General features: G+C 41.4%; 1 long non-coding RNA gene across 1 annotated transcript; it reads left to right on the top strand.

Annotated features, from left to right (window-relative positions):
- Positions 1–6,952: 6,952 nt before the first annotated feature.
- Positions 6,953–8,736, top strand: LOC120041625. Its single transcript, XR_005475909.1, has 3 exons — positions 6,953–7,057; positions 8,414–8,494; positions 8,637–8,736. It is a non-coding gene; the product is annotated as an uncharacterized LOC120041625 (long non-coding RNA).
- Positions 8,737–16,304: the final 7,568 nt, after the last annotated feature.

The following is a 16,304-nucleotide window of genomic DNA, read 5'->3' as shown; positions in this document are numbered from 1 at the left end:
AACAGCAAGTTACAAGTGACCACATCGGATTAGTATGTGTTCAGACAGCATTCATTTGATGACATGGCTAGTTGTCATAGTAACGACGGGTGTGTGTTCAGACGGCATTCATTTGATGACATGGCTAATTGTCATAGTAACGATGGGTTTGTATTCAGACAGCATTCATTTGTTGATATGGCTAGTTGTCATAGTAACGATGGGTGTGTGTTCAGACGGCATTCATTTGATGACATGGCTAATTGTCATAGTAACGATGGGTTTGTATTCAGACAGCATTCATTTGTTGACATAGCTAGTTGTCATAGTAACGATGGGTGTGTGTTCAGACAGCATTCATTTGATGACATGGCTAGTTGTCATAGTAATGATGGGTTTGTGTTCAGACAGCATTCATTTGATGACATGGCTAGTTGTCATAGTAACAATGGGTGTATGTGCGGTGGTGTAGGCTGATTGGTGCTCCTGCTTCCTCTCACTCAGAAGTTATGTAGCAAGCTAAGATGACAACAATGCCTGCCAGGGATGTTTCCCACATACTTTGAATGTTCAAAATCATAGTTTCAGAACACCTTTAAAGCCTCAAAGGATAAGTTGATCCAACTTTCAAAACAAATTATTTTTCGGCCACAGCAGTCAACTAGCTAGCCACAGCAGTCAACTAGCTAGCCACAGCAGTCAACTAGCTAGCCACAGCAGTCAACTAGCTAGTCACAGCAGTCAACTAGCTAGCCACAGCAGTCAACTAGCTAGTCACAGCAGTCAACTAGCTAGCCACAGCAGTCAACTAGCTAGCCACAGCAGTCAACTAGCTAGCCACAACAGTCAACTAGCTAGCCACAGCAGTCAACTAGCTAGCCACAGCAGTCAGCTAGCTAGCCACAGCAGTCAACTAGCTAGCCACAACAGTCAACTAGCTAGCCACAGCAGTCAACTAGCTAGCCACAACAGTCAACTAGCTAGCCACAGCAGTCAACTAGCTAGCCACAGCATTCAACTAGCTAGTCACAGCAGTCAACTAGCTAGCCACAACAGTCAACTAGCTAGCCACAGCAGTCAGCTAGCTAGCCACAACAGTCAACTAGCTAGCAACAGCAGTCAACTAGCTAGCCACAGAGGTCAACTAGCTAGCCACAGCAGTCAACTAGCTAGTCACAGCAGTCAACTAGCTAGCCACAGCAGTCAACTAGCTAGTCACAGCAGTCAACTAGCTAGCCACAACAGTCAACTAGCTAGCCACAGCAGTCAGCTAGCTAGCCACAGCAGTCAACTAGCTAGTCACAGCAGTCAACTAGCTAGCCACAACAGTCAACTAGCTAGTCACAGCAGTCAACTAGCTAGCCACAGCAGTCAACAAGCTAGCCACAGCAGTCAACTAGCTAGCCACAGCAGTCAACTAGCTAGCCACAGCTGTCAACTACCTAGCCACAGCTGTCAACTAGCTAGCCACAGCAGTCAACTAGCTAGTCACAGCTGTCAATTAGCTAGCCACAGCTGCCAACTAGCTAGCCACAGCTGTCAACTAGCTAGCCACAACAGTCAACTAGCTAGCCACAACAGTCAACTAGCTAGCCACAGCAGTCAACTAGCTAGCCACAGCTGTCAACTAGCTAGCCACAGCAGTCAACAAGCTAGCCACAGCAGTCAACTAGCTAGCCACAACAGTCAACTAGCTAGCCACAGCAGTCAGCTAGCTAGCCACAACAGTCAACTAGCTAGCAACAGCAGTCAACTAGCTAGCCACAGAGGTCAACTAGCTAGCCACAGCAGTCAACTAGCTAGTCACAGCAGTCAGCTAGCTAGCCACAACAGTCAACTAGCTAGCAACAGCAGTCAACTAGCTAGCCACAGAGGTCAACTAGCTAGCCACAGCAGTCAACTAGCTAGTCACAGCAGTCAACTAGCTAGCCACAGCAGTCAACTAGCTAGTCACAGCAGTCAACTAGCTAGCCACAACAGTCAACTAGCTAGCCACAGCAGTCAGCTAGCTAGCCACAACAGTCAACTAGCTAGCTGTTTACCTTTCTACCACATTCACTCATTTGTTTGTAAACAACTAACAAGCTAGTTAGCTCTCTCATGTTCTTGTCAAACTGTCAACAGAGTAGCTAGGAAGCAACAAGATATGCCAAACAACAGCCTAAAAACCACTTGAGGGCAAATAAATCAGATTTGACCGTTCAGACACAAGTCTCATGGCCAGGAATCAGATTTGTATCTGACTTAAAACCACCGATGAAGGCGGTTTGAAATGTGACTTGAAATGTCCAATTCCATGTGCTTTTTGCTGTTCAGACTGCAGGAAAAATAACAGATTAGAATCGGATATGCAAAAAAAATTGGATTTGAGTAATTTCAAACTGCCAATGGGAACAAGCCTTATATGTAAGTCGCTCTGGAGAAGAGCGTCTGATAAATGACCACAATGTAAAATTAGATGTGATCTTCACCGGGCAGTCCACTGCCAATAGAGAGCTCTTTCCATCAGTCTGCTAATAGAAAAAACATTGTCTGGCTTCTTAATGCTTGTTGGAATTTTCAGTTCCTTATTCTGGGTTCCTTGCACCCGATCAAGTGAAATGAATCTAAATTAAACACAAGTGATATGAAGCTATCAGCCTTGATAAATGTGTTGCAGAATGATTCTGAAAAAATAAAGATACAACAGGGTAATAATAGTACTGTATTAATGTATTCGGCCTGTTGATATATTGTAATAGTTCCTGTGTGTAGCTGGTGTGGAGGAGTCAGGCGCAGGACAGCAGATATGAGTAAAAAACTTTATTTACTCAAAGAATCAATAAATACAACACAATAAACTAGGCCAAAATAACGGACCGTATACATAAAAACAATCACTCACTAACAACCATGGGGGAACAGAGGGTTAAATAATGAACAAGTAATTGGAGGATGGAAACCAGGTGTGTAAAACAAAGACAAAACAAATGGAAAATGAAAAGTGGATCGGCGATGGCTAGAAGGCCGGTGATGTCGACCGCCGAACGCCGCCCGAACAAGGAGAGGGACCGAAAAGAACACAAGTGATATGAAGCTATCAGCCTTGATAAATGTGTGGCAGAGTGATTCTGATAGGGAAAAGAACACACGTGATATGAAGCTATCAGCCTTGATAAATGTGTGGCAGAGTGATTCTGACAGGGAAAAGATACGACAGGGTGATAATAGTACTGTATTAATTCCCTAGGAGATGTTGTTGCATATGCAGTGTATAAAGTCAGGTCCACAATTATTGACACCCTTGATAAAGGTCCACAATTATTGACACCCTTGATAAAGGTCCACAATTATTGACACCCTTGATAAAGGTCCACAATTATTGACACCCTTGATAAAGGTCCACAATTATTGACACCCTTGATAAAGGTCCACAATTATTGACACCTTTGATAAAGGTCCACAATTATTGACACCCTTGATAAAGGTCCACAATTATTGACACCCTTGATAAAGGTCCACAATTATTGACACCCTTGATAAAGATGAGAAGTAACATAGTAGCTTTATTTTCATGTCATCTGAACATGGTACAGGTTCCGATCGCGCCCGTTTCCGTTTATCAACCTGCAGGTGTTTACATTTGTTGGATGCCATTAAAAAGGAGCCTCATACCAACTGTAAAATATGGTGGTGGATCTTTGATGTTATGGGACTATTTTGCTTGTTCTTTTTGTTGTTGTCCACAAAGTCATAAACTCTGCCTATTTCTTCCATTTATCTTCTGAAAAATGAGATTTTTAAACCTAACCTTAACCCTAACCTTAAATGAAGACCAAAAATATCATTTTTCTTTTGTCCTGGGGCCCTTGTTACGGTCAACGGCATCATCAAATTTGCCAAGTACCAGGCCATTTTAGCCGAAAACCTGGTTGCCTTCTCCAGGAGTCTGAAATTTGGCCACAAGTGGATCTTCCAGTAAGACAAGCGATATCAAGGATCTGGAAAGTCTCTGTTATAGAGGAATGGTCTAAGATCCCTCCCGATGTGTTCTTCATTCTCATAACCTAACGTAGCAGGTCTAAGATCTCTCCCGATGTGTTCTTCATTCTCATAACCTAACGTAGCAGGTCTAAGATCCCTCCCGATGTGTTCTTCATTCTCATAACCTAACGTAGCAGGTCTAAGATCCCTCCCGATGTGTTCTTCATTCTCATAACCTAACGTAGCAGGTCTAAGATCCCTCCTGATGTGTTCTTCATTCTCATAACCTAACGTAGCAGGTCTAAGATCCCTCCGGATGTGTTCTTCATTCTCATAACCTAACGTAGCAGGTCTAAGATCCCTCCCGATGTGTTCTTCATTCTCATAACCTAACGTAGCAGGTCTAAGATCCCTCCCGATGTGTTCTTCATTCTCATAACCTAACGTAGCAGGTCTAAGATCCCTCCTGATGTGTTCTTCATTCTCATAACCTAACGTAGCAGGTCTAAGATCCCTCCCGATGTGTTCTTCATTCTCATAACCTAACGTAGCAGGTCTAAGATCCCTCCCGATGTGTTCTTCATTCTCATAACCTAATGTAGCAGGTCTAAGATCCCTCCCGATGTGTTCTTCATTCTCATAACCTAACGTAGCAGACATAAAAGAAGATCCTATAAAGCATTGTAGAAAAAGGCTCAGTGGCCATTATCCTCTCAAGGTGAGGTATTCAAAACAGCAGTGCCATTTTAACCCCTATCTTTTTGAGAGAGAAAAAAAATATGGCTTGTGAAACAAAATCACTTTCACTGAGCAATTGTATAAAATCATATAATTTCCCCCTTTTTTTTTGCATACAAAAAAAACAGTATTATTGACAGTATTATTGATTTCATACAGTCTTTTTTTGTTAATCTTTATCAAAGCCAATAATTATGGACCTGTCTGTATGTCTATGAGAAATTCTGTTTTTAAACGCTATCCAATCTTAATCACTGAATTTCTACTTGTTCTACTCAGCATTTACCATGTTTTGACTAGATTGCTGAAGTACTATTTGATTATATTATCAGTAAAATCCTCTTTACAATTGTATCAAGACAGATTCTCAATATGGCATGTTTAATTTCAATAGAATGAATCACTAGACTAGAAATTAAGGATAAAGTTAAAATAGTGAATATATACTGTATATATAGACATTTTTATATACTCCAAAAGTCTGATCCTCATTTTGTGTAAAGACGAGGGATTCCCCCACACTTCCTTTTTTGCAGCAATATAAACCCAGAGACAACATCATTCAGTTTCAGTAGACACCAGCCGACCACAGCCAACACAGACTCAAGATGCCTTTCAAGCCACACTACCTGTTGGTCTCCCTGACTCTCTGCTGGTTCGTGGCTCTTCAAGGTGAGATATTGCATCTTTATCTATATATATATGAATCTGTTCAACTTGACTCTTGACCTACCGACAAACCAAACCCATTATCATTTTTTTTTTTTTTTACAATTTAATTCCAATTATCACAATCAATCCATAGCAGTTTTAAGTGTCTCAGAGTAGGGTCTGTATTCAATCCGTATGGCAGAAGTTCTGCGTTGCAGCGTGAGTGAAATTTAAAGGTAATGTTCCTTAGCGGAAACTGCATTCACGGTAAACGCTGCATGTCGGCTCAATCAGATATTACAGTTACATTGCTATCACGCAGTCACTGTCTTTTTACTGTTGTTTTTAGTTCTTTACTTACCTATTGTTCACTTAATACCCTTTTTTGCACTATTGGTTAGAGCCTGTAAGTAAGCATTTCACTGTAAGGTCTACTACACCTGTTGTATTTGGCGCACGAGACAAATAAACTTTGATTTGATTTAATCTGTAACACTTCAGCGATGATACAGACTGAATAGAGCCCTAAGAGTGCTGATCTAGAATCAGTTTTGTCTTTGTAACATTCACATGTTTCAAAGTGCAACTTTTAGTGATGATAAAAAGGTGTTAACTCTATCCCTTAAACCTTAACCTTTAACCCCAAATTGGAACAATACTATATTGTTATTGTATGTAATATTCACGGTCTTCATCCCAGCAGCATTCCCCATGAACGGCTGTGCTGCATGTCAGAAGTGTCGCTGCATCAGGACGTCCTCTGCTTTCATCTCTCCTAGGCTGTTCCACAGGATAGAGATCCTACCTCCAGGTGCCCACTGTCGTCAAACAGAGATCATGTGAGTCAACTAACACCACCTAACAACCAGTCAAGAACACTTTCACAGTCAACAAGCAAACCAAGATCTATTTCTAAAATATATAGATTTTTAAACATGACTGATACATTATCACAGTGTGCCTAATACATTATCGTAGTATGTCTAATACATGATCACAGTATGCATACTACATTATCACAGTATGTCTAATAAATTATCACATTATGCCTAATACACTATCACAGTATGCTGTACCTAATACATTATCGCAGTATGTCTAATACATTATCGCAGTATACACAGTTACTGACTTGGAATTTAGAGTCGGATGACCGTTCAATTCGATTTTTCCTAATCAGGTCTCGTTTTTTTCTGTTTCCAGTTGTCTTGAAATTCTTTGATAATTTCTCTCTGGTCATGGTTTTAAAAGTTATGAAATCTTATATAGGCTGGTATCAAACTTTGCTGTGGCAAGAGTCGTGGAAGTCGTAGGCACAGTGATTTGAGCTATCCGATTGGCCAGCGCAGTAGGATCACTCGATTTATCCACAGATCTTCCTGTCCGCCGGTCAGGCGGAGTTTGTTTGTTCTGACAAATTAAATTGTTCAAAATGGGAACACTTTGCCAACCCGGTGCGCAATGCTTCTGAATAAAGTGCACCTTCCGGTAACAGCGCAACACGATTTAAAAAAAAGAGGCGCAAAACTTTTATCGTTGGCTTTTCTACAGAAATGTTTGGTGATCGACTAGGAATGGCTTGACGTCGATCGCGATCGATTGGTTGGTAACCACAGGCCCAGTGGAATCTCCATGCTTTTTTGTTGTTGTTGTCCAGGCTTCATCTGTGTCTTGGAAACCGCCCTAAAACCCATGGTGGCTGTCATTGTCTTCACACATAGATCATGTGAGTCAGTCAGCGAGGTCTTGAACGAAGCGCTAAACTGTGGTTTTCTAACGCATAGGGGGAAGATGCGTGGGGGATAGGTCGTGGTGGAGGGGAAATTAATTAGTCTGTATAGTCGCTTTACTGCATGCCATGCAAACCAATCATTAGTCACTGATGATGAGTTCAATGTTCCTATTCGTAACCAAGGCTAAGACATTGTAATAATTGTGGGCATTTGCAGTGGTAGCCTATAGCAATTCCCCCCGAAACTCAGTATGTGGCAGGGACTCCAGACAATCACAGATTACACATGTTTTTCTAGTCAAGGCTATCCTATTCAACTATTGCTGTACATATACTATTATATCCTACCTATTCTACAGATATACTATATATTCTATCCACATACTGTCCACAATGACTATACATTCAATCACACATGTACACATATACATACAGTGCATTCAGAAAGTATTCAGACCCCTTGACTTTTTCCACATTTTATTATGTTTACAGCCTTTTTCTAAAATGGATTAAATAAAAAAGTGTCCTCATCAATTTACACACAATACTCCATAACAACAAAGCAAAAACAGGTTTTAGACATTTTAAAAAATGTATTAAAAATAAAAAACAGAAACACCTTATTTACATAAGTATTCCGACGCTTAGCTATGAGACTCTAAATTGAGTTTAGATGCATCCTGTTTCCATTGATTATCCTTGAGATGTTTCTACAACTTGATTGGAGTCCACCTGTGGTAAATTCAATTGATTAGACATGATTTGGAACGTCTCACACCTGTCTATATAAAGGTCCTACAGTTGTCAGTTTATGTCAGAGCAAAAACCAAGCCATGAGGTGGAAGGAATGGCAAGAGTGTGTAAAGCAATCATCAAGGCAAAGGGTGCCTACTTTGAACAATCTCAAAAATAAAATATATTTTGATTTGTTTAACACTTTCTTGGATTACAACATGATTCCATATGTGTTATTTCATAGTTTTGATGTCTTCACTATTATTCTACAATGTAGAAAATAGTAAAAAATAAATAAAAACCCTGAAATGAGTAGGTGTCCAAACTTTTGACTGGTACTGTATCTATACATACATTTACATATACAGTACTCAGACTTTGCTCGTCCTAATATTTATAGATTTCTTCATTCCATTCTTTGACTCAGATGTGTGTGTATTGTTAGATATTACTGCACTGTTGGAGCTGGGAACACAACCATTTCACTACAGCCGTAATAACATCTGCTAAATATGTGTACGTTCATATGGACATTTTCTGATAGGTTTTATTCTGCAGTGTATGATATGTAACCATGGTGACGCTGTAATATATATCCCTCCCTTCATTCATCAGCGTTACCAAGAAGGACAAAGCCACCGTCTGTGTGACTCCAGATGCACGATGGATCAACAAAGTCATTGCCAAGTTACAAAGGTAAATAACACACACACACACACACACACACACACACACACACACACACACACACACACACACACACACACACACACACACACACACACACACACACACACACACTTCTGTTGACTTTAACACAGACCATCTCTTTCTACAGAACCAACAAGAAGAAGAGAAGTGCAGAACTTCCCATCTCAACCACCATTGAGTGAATTGGAACAGGAATGTATCAAGTTGGAGCTAAATGGAAATGTGATACCGATGTGATGCCAATGTAATACCGATGTGATACCAATGTGATACCAATGTGATGCCAATGTGATGCCAATGTAATACCGATGTGATACCAATGTGATGCCAATGTGATGCCAATGTGATACCAATGTGATACCAATGTAATACCAATGTGATACCAATGTAATACCATTGTGATGCCAATGTGATACCAATGTGATACCAATGTAATACCAATGTAATACCAATGTGATACCAATGTAATACCAATGTAATACCAATGTAATACCAATGTGATACCAATGTGATACCAATGTAATACCAACATAATACCAATGTAATACCAATGTAATACCAATGTGATACCAATGTGATACCAATGTGATACCAATGTAATACCAATGTAATACCAATGTAATACCAATGTGATACCAATGTGATACCAATGTAATACCAATGTAATACCAATGTGATGCCAATGTGATGCCAATGTGATACCAATGTGATGCCAATGTAATACCAATGTGAGGCCAATGTGATACCAATGTAATACTAATGTGATGCCAAAGTGATGCCAATGGATTCTGTTCAAATATGATTCCAATACCAAGTTAATTCGTTTATCTTAAATGATCTCAGTATGTATTGTTAGGTTCTTATTTTTCAGAGTAAATAACCCACGGACACTAGAGAAGCTTTATCCAAGTTTAATTATTCCCAGAGGTTCTGTACAGCTGTAATTCAGACAACCCAACATTTGTCCCATCCAGATATTTATATCCCACTTAAGACCCTCCTCCTTCTCTTCAATCCTTTCATCTTATGGTCCTACAGGAAGAGAGAGAAAAGGGTAACAGGATACCAAACCTTTATTACTCCCTTCAGGTGACCTGTCCTCACCTCCTGACCTCAACCCCTCCTTCATCTAATCCACAGATGTCCATCTGTCTCCCCTGTTTCACACTTTGCTCTCCTCTCGTCCCCCAACACATTCCACAGCTATCTGTCTTTCTACAGAGACCCAGTCTCTTTAACTCCTTAATATACTATGTGTCTAATCTATCATGTCTTTAATATCTCAATGTTCAAACTGTCGAAACCAACAGTCCCTCATCTTGAACAATAGCATCCTAATGTTCAATTCATATAAACTTGGAAATTACTAATAAATGTATAAACAATGATAATAATACATTAATTAAAAAACTAACACATGATTATAATACAATAATTAAACAAATAAACAACTGAACAAACAATGAACAGACAGTCACTGTGAGGTTTACAAATTCAGAGACTTATGTCCTCTGAATTATGATCACACAACAAAATGACATTCCAGTTGAATCTGCTGTCTCCTTCAATGGCAGATGGAGCAGCTTTTAGTTTCTCCACTTTCCCCTTGTGGTTCCTAGGAGAGTGATAGCACAAGACTTGGAAAGCAACAAAAACATAAAACATAACAGTATTTACAATGTGATAAGCTATGCATAATTATATATGCATGAAAACCAAAGTCTGAGACCATGACAATTCCCACTCTCTCTTCACCTGACTCTATGCCTCCAGGATACTTTCCTGCTTGGTTCCACAAAAATGAAAGCTCTAAAAAGCTTCCTCATGCTTTCGCCCAGTCTTCCCCTTTAGGCCCCAGTTACCGAGAGGTGTTCCCAAGTCATGTCATTTTCACTTTGTTCCCCATCTTCTCCATTTCACCTGATAGGCACGTCACCTGATATGCAAGTGCGTATCCCTAATCCACGTTCCATCCTCTTGAGGGAACTCAGCACTGTATATGCTTTCACATCAATGCCTTCAACATGTTGTTCACAGCACAATTACCCCTCTATCCTCTATCATATGATGCATTAACCCATAAAGCTGCTAAACCCCAAACCAACTATGATGTTTATAGTAGTTCCCAGACCCAACCCATCTGTATGTCTTACAGTGGAATCTAGTCTCTCTCTCTCCACTTCCTGTGTCATGGTGTCTTCACTCAGCCATTATGCAGCTGGACTCCACTTCACGTGAGAACTATGCCCCCCCCCCCCAAGGAGAGACATGACGATCTTAACCACTGCAGGTACTGTACGGAGTAGTGTATCTCTCAAAGCAATGCTGTCCCAACACCCCCTCCCCCTGCTACAGAGACACTACGATCTTAACCACTGCAGGTACTGTAAGGAGTAGTGTGTCTCTCAAACCAACACTGTCCCAACACCCCCGCCTGGTGTCTCTTGATGAACACTCAATCTCCAGAATTCAGCCTGTGCCCTTGGTTATACCTCTGCTTTCACCTGAGGATTTACACACTGCAACACATGGGTCATTTCCTGACAACATCATTTGTGATATTTGAATAACCGCATCCCCTGTCCTCCCATTGGTCCCCTAGTTACCAGTAACCAATCCATGTGACATGAGTCATCATAACTGATATCCCTACAATGCTACTACAGTAACCACTGCTACTTCCAACATGACCATGACTATAGTCTCACAATACCCCTCATGTGTGTAGTAGTCCAGTTCCATGCTATCAATATAGCATCCTACGCTACTAGTACTGCTCCTTCAGTTACTGTCCCTACAGCTCCTTCAGTTACTGTCCCTACTGCTCCTTCAGTTACTGTCCCTACAGCTCCTTCAGTTACTGTCCCTACTGTCCCTACTGTCCCTACTGCTCCTACTGTCCCTACTGCTCCTTCAGTTACTGTCCCTACAGCTCCTTCAGTTACTGTCCCTACTGCTCCTTCAGTTACTGTCCATACAGCTCCTTCTGTTACTGTCCCTACAGCTCCTTCAGTTACTGTCCCTACAGCTCCTTCAGTTACTGTCCCTACAGCTCCTTCAGTTACTGTCCCTACTGTCCCTACTGTCCCTACTGCTCCTACTGTCCCTACTGCTCCTACTGTCCCTACTGCTCCTACTGTCCCTACTGCTCCTACAGTTACTGTCTCTACAGCTCCTTCAGTTACTGTCCCTACTGCTCCTTCAGTTACTGTCCCTACTGCTCCTTCAGTTACTGTCCCTACAGCTCCTTCAGTTACTGTCCCTACAGCTCCTTCAGTTACTGTCCCTGCAGCACCTTCAGTTACTGTCCCTACAGCTCCTTCAGTTACTGTCCCTACAGCTCCTTCAGTTACTGTCCCTACTGCTCCTTCAGTTCCTGTCCCTACAGCTCCTTCAGTTACTGTCCCTACTGCTCCTTCAGTTACTGTCCCTACAGCTTCAGTTACTGTCCCTACAGCTCCTTCAGTTACTGTCCCTACAGCTCCTTCAGTTACTGTCCCTACTGCTCCTTCAGTTCCTGTCCCTACAGCTCCTTCAGTTACTGTCCCTACTGCTCCTTCAGTTACTGTCCCTACAGCTTCAGTTACTGTCCCTACAGCTCCTTCAGTTACTGTCCCTACAGCTCCTTCAGTTACTGTCCCTACTGCTCCTTCAGTTCCTGTCCCTACAGCTCTTTCAGTTACTGTCCCTACTGCTCCTTCAGTTACTGTCCCTACAGCTTCAGTTACTGTCTCTACAGCTCCTTCAGTTACTGTCCCTACAGCTTCAGTTACTGTCCCTACAGCTCCTTCAGTTACTGTCCCTACAGCTCCTTCAGTTACTGTCCCTACAGCTCCTTCAGTTACTGTCCCTACAGCTCCTTCAGTTACTGTCCCTACAGCTCCTTCAGTTACTGTCCCTACTGCTCCTTCAGTTGCTGTCCCTACTGCTCCTTCAGTTACTGTCCCTACAGCCTCTGCTGTGAGAATACCTCCTGCATGTAATCTGTCAAATGTTCACCGGCTGTTAGAAATTGTAGAAAAATGAATGAGTTGTTAATAATATCCAACCTAACAAAACTCACAGGTGTCCTGAAGGTTTACCATAGTGTCTGAAATGCCACTGGTATCTCTTCTACTCTCACCATGATCTAGGTATGTGTAATGTTCAAATAAATCCCCATACTGTGTACATTTTGCTGCTCTCCCTCTTCTATGAGCTATTTTCTGTAGCAATATACTGTCTCTGGGAATGATACTCTATCAATACATCTAACCCATAACACACTATACTCTATCATTACATCTATCCCACAACACACTATACTATATCATTACATCTAACCCATAACACACTATACTCTATGATTACATCTAACCCATAACACACTATACTCTATCATTACATCTAACCCATAACACACTATACTATATCATTACATCTAACCCATAACACACTATACTCCTCTATCATTACATCTAACCCATACCACACTATACTATATCATTACATCTAACCCATAACACACTATACTCCTCTATCATTACATCTAACCCATAACACACTATACTCTATCATTACATCTAACCCATAACACACTATACTCCTCTATCATTACATCTAACCCATAACACACTATACTCTATCATTACATCTACCCCATAACACACTATACTCTATCATTACATCTACCCCTTAACACACTATACTCTATCATTACATCTAACCCATAACACACTATACTCTATCATTACATCTAACCCATAACACACTATACTCCTCTATCATAACATCTAACCCATAACACACTATACTCTATCACTACATCTAACCCATAACACACTATACTCCTCTATCATAACATCTAACCCATAACACACTATACTCCTCTATCATTACATCTAACCCATAACACACTATACTCTATCATTACATCTAACCCATAACACACTATACTCTATCATTACATCTAACCCATAACACACTATACTCTATCATTACATCTAACCCATAACACACTATACTCCTCTATCATTACATCTAACCCATAACACACTATACTCTATCATTACATCTAACCCATAACACACTATACTCCTCTATCATTACATCTAACCCATAACACACTATACTCTATCATTACATCTAACCCATAACACACTGTACTCCTAATGCATTTTCTACAGTTATAAACATAGTAACACATTCTCAAATCAGTTAGTCAATATACATCATTCCCTCCTCTGGAACAATGAACACCCTCATGTTCCACGAAACCTGAAAACATATTGACTTGAAAAGAGAAACAAAGTACATGTTTAATAACTTAGCACCACTCATTGATGAGATGTAACATAAAAACTCTGAATACAGGGTCAAATAAAAAAACTTTCATGGTTGTCCTAAGCCATCATCCAGTGATTCCCCCAAACAAACTACCTCCCCTCACGATGACACTTAGAGATAAGTGTCTGGAGACTCTCTGGGCCCCACCCCTCATCGTGCTTCAGCAGTTCTCTCTCGCTGTATCCCAATCACAACTAAAACATTTGATAAATTATCCAACCTGAATGTAGAATGACTGAACTCAATGCTCTGAGACTAAGGATCATATTCCAGCTTATCAACTTCACACATCATCCCAGTTAGAACATACATTTATAAACAACTTTTCATTGCCGGTTTTCCTGTCATGAGTGGCCTGGTAAAGAAAGATCAGTATCGCAATGCATTTTCAGTTTAAATAGTTACCAGGGCGTATACCACCCCCCCCCCTTTCCTTCACCCAGTTTAAATAGTTACCAGGGCGTATACCACCACCCCCCCTTTCCTTCACCCAGTTTAAATAGTTACCAGGGCGTATACCACCACCCCCCCTTTCCTTCACCCAGTTTAAATAGTTACCAGGGCGTATACCACCACCCCCCCTTTCATTAACCCAGTTTAAATAGTTACCAGGGCGTATACCACCACCCCCCCTTTCCTTCACCCAGTTTAAATAGTTACCAGGGCGTATACCACCCCCCCCCTTTCCTTCACCCAGTTTAAATAGTAACCAGGGTGTATACCACCACCCCCCCTTTCCTTCACCCAGTTTAAATAGTTACCAGGGCGTATACCACCACCCCCCCTTTACTTCACCCAGTTTAAATAGTTACCAGAGCGTATACCACCCCCCCCCCTTTCCTTCACCCAGTTTAAATAGTTACCAGGGCGTATACCACCACCCCCCCTTTCCTTCACCCAGTTTAAATAGTTACCAGGGCGTATACCACCACCCCCCCTTTCCTTCACCCAGTTTAAATAGTTACCAGGGCGTATACCACCACCCCCCCCCCCTTTCCTTCACCCAGTTTAAATAGTTACCAGGGCGTATACCACCACCCCCCCCTTTCCTTCACCCAGTTTAAATAGTTACCAGGGTGTATACCACCACCCCCCCCCCCCTTTCCTTCACCCAGTTTAAATAGTTACCAGGGCGTATACCACCACCCCCCCTTTCCTTCACCCAGCACTTATCATTCCAGCGTGTCTTCTTCAGATATCGTTTACAGTTCATTTCCCCAACGGCACATGTAATTTTTACCTGTCACATTTCATGGCCCTTGATAATGTCCCGATTTTAATATCCAAGGAGATACTTCCGTTTCTCCCGCGTACACAAGTGTCTCACCTGAACTTGTTCTCTCTCTCCACACTCACTCCACAGGCGCTCTCAGCACTCCGGACCTGGTTTATGGCTCGGACTCAGATAGAAGTGGTAAAAGTCACCGACTCTCATTGCGCGCCTTTGTCACTCTTTCTTCAGCCGGTGAGGGAGGGTTTTGAGGTTCACACACACTGTCTATGGTCAAATTATTCCTACCATGCATTAAGACACGATCTGACGTCACCTTCCATGATAACCTCAACAAAGCACAGATCATAACAACAGTTAAGTTCATTACATTTCTGTTTCAGGGAATTCAGACAAACATTGACTATATGACAAATTATGACATTAACCTTTTCTTAAAACTTCTTATGGCTGGGGGCTGTATTGAGTAGCTTGGATGAATAAGGTGCCCAGAGGTGCCCAGAGTAAACTGCCTGCTCCTCTGTCCCAGCTGCTAATATGCATATTATTAGTACATTTGGATAGAAAACACTCTGAAGTTTCTAAAATTGTTTGAATGATGTCTTAGATTTAGGATACTTGTCATTAGATTTAAATAATGTTTCCAAATCTCAGTATCTTTAGAGTCGCCTGTGAGGCAGATCAAGTTGCACTATGGTCAGGAGGAGAGCAGCTTCTTGAAGGTTTTGGGGGAAACATTCCCCCAGATGAATCCAAATGTAGAGGCCTTTAAGACAGATAGGAAGAGGAGGCTCGTTCTCCTACAGCTGGACAGCATGTGTCCAGCAGCAATCAAATCAGCTGGACTATGGAGGTCTGCCCTGTACTTAAGATTGAAGGTATTTGATAGTTTATGTGTTAGGAAGGGGGAGGTAGATTGAGATGTATTATGTCACGTGATAAATGCCAGAGGGAATTAATTAATTTGAAAAGAAAAGGGAATTAATTAATTTGAAAATCAACTGGATTTTCCTCTGTATACAAACGTTATAAAGTAATTGAGCAACTGGTGATTTCTTGTATTTTAATGTTAAAGGAAACTGTAAGGGAGGACAGAACCCATGGAGACAGAGACTCCACCTATGGAGACAGAGACTCCACCTCTGGAGACAGAGACTCCACCTCTGGAGACAGAGACTCCACCTCTGGAGACAGAGACTCCACCTATGGAGACAGGCCTCCCTGTTGACTCACCACAAA

This window comes from Salvelinus namaycush, unplaced genomic scaffold (genome assembly GCF_016432855.1).
Source record: "Salvelinus namaycush isolate Seneca unplaced genomic scaffold, SaNama_1.0 Scaffold490, whole genome shotgun sequence".
Lineage (NCBI taxonomy): Eukaryota > Metazoa > Chordata > Actinopteri > Salmoniformes > Salmonidae > Salvelinus > Salvelinus namaycush.
The sequence above is the reverse complement of the archived record's forward strand: the minus strand, read 5'-3'. Positions and strand labels throughout refer to the sequence as shown.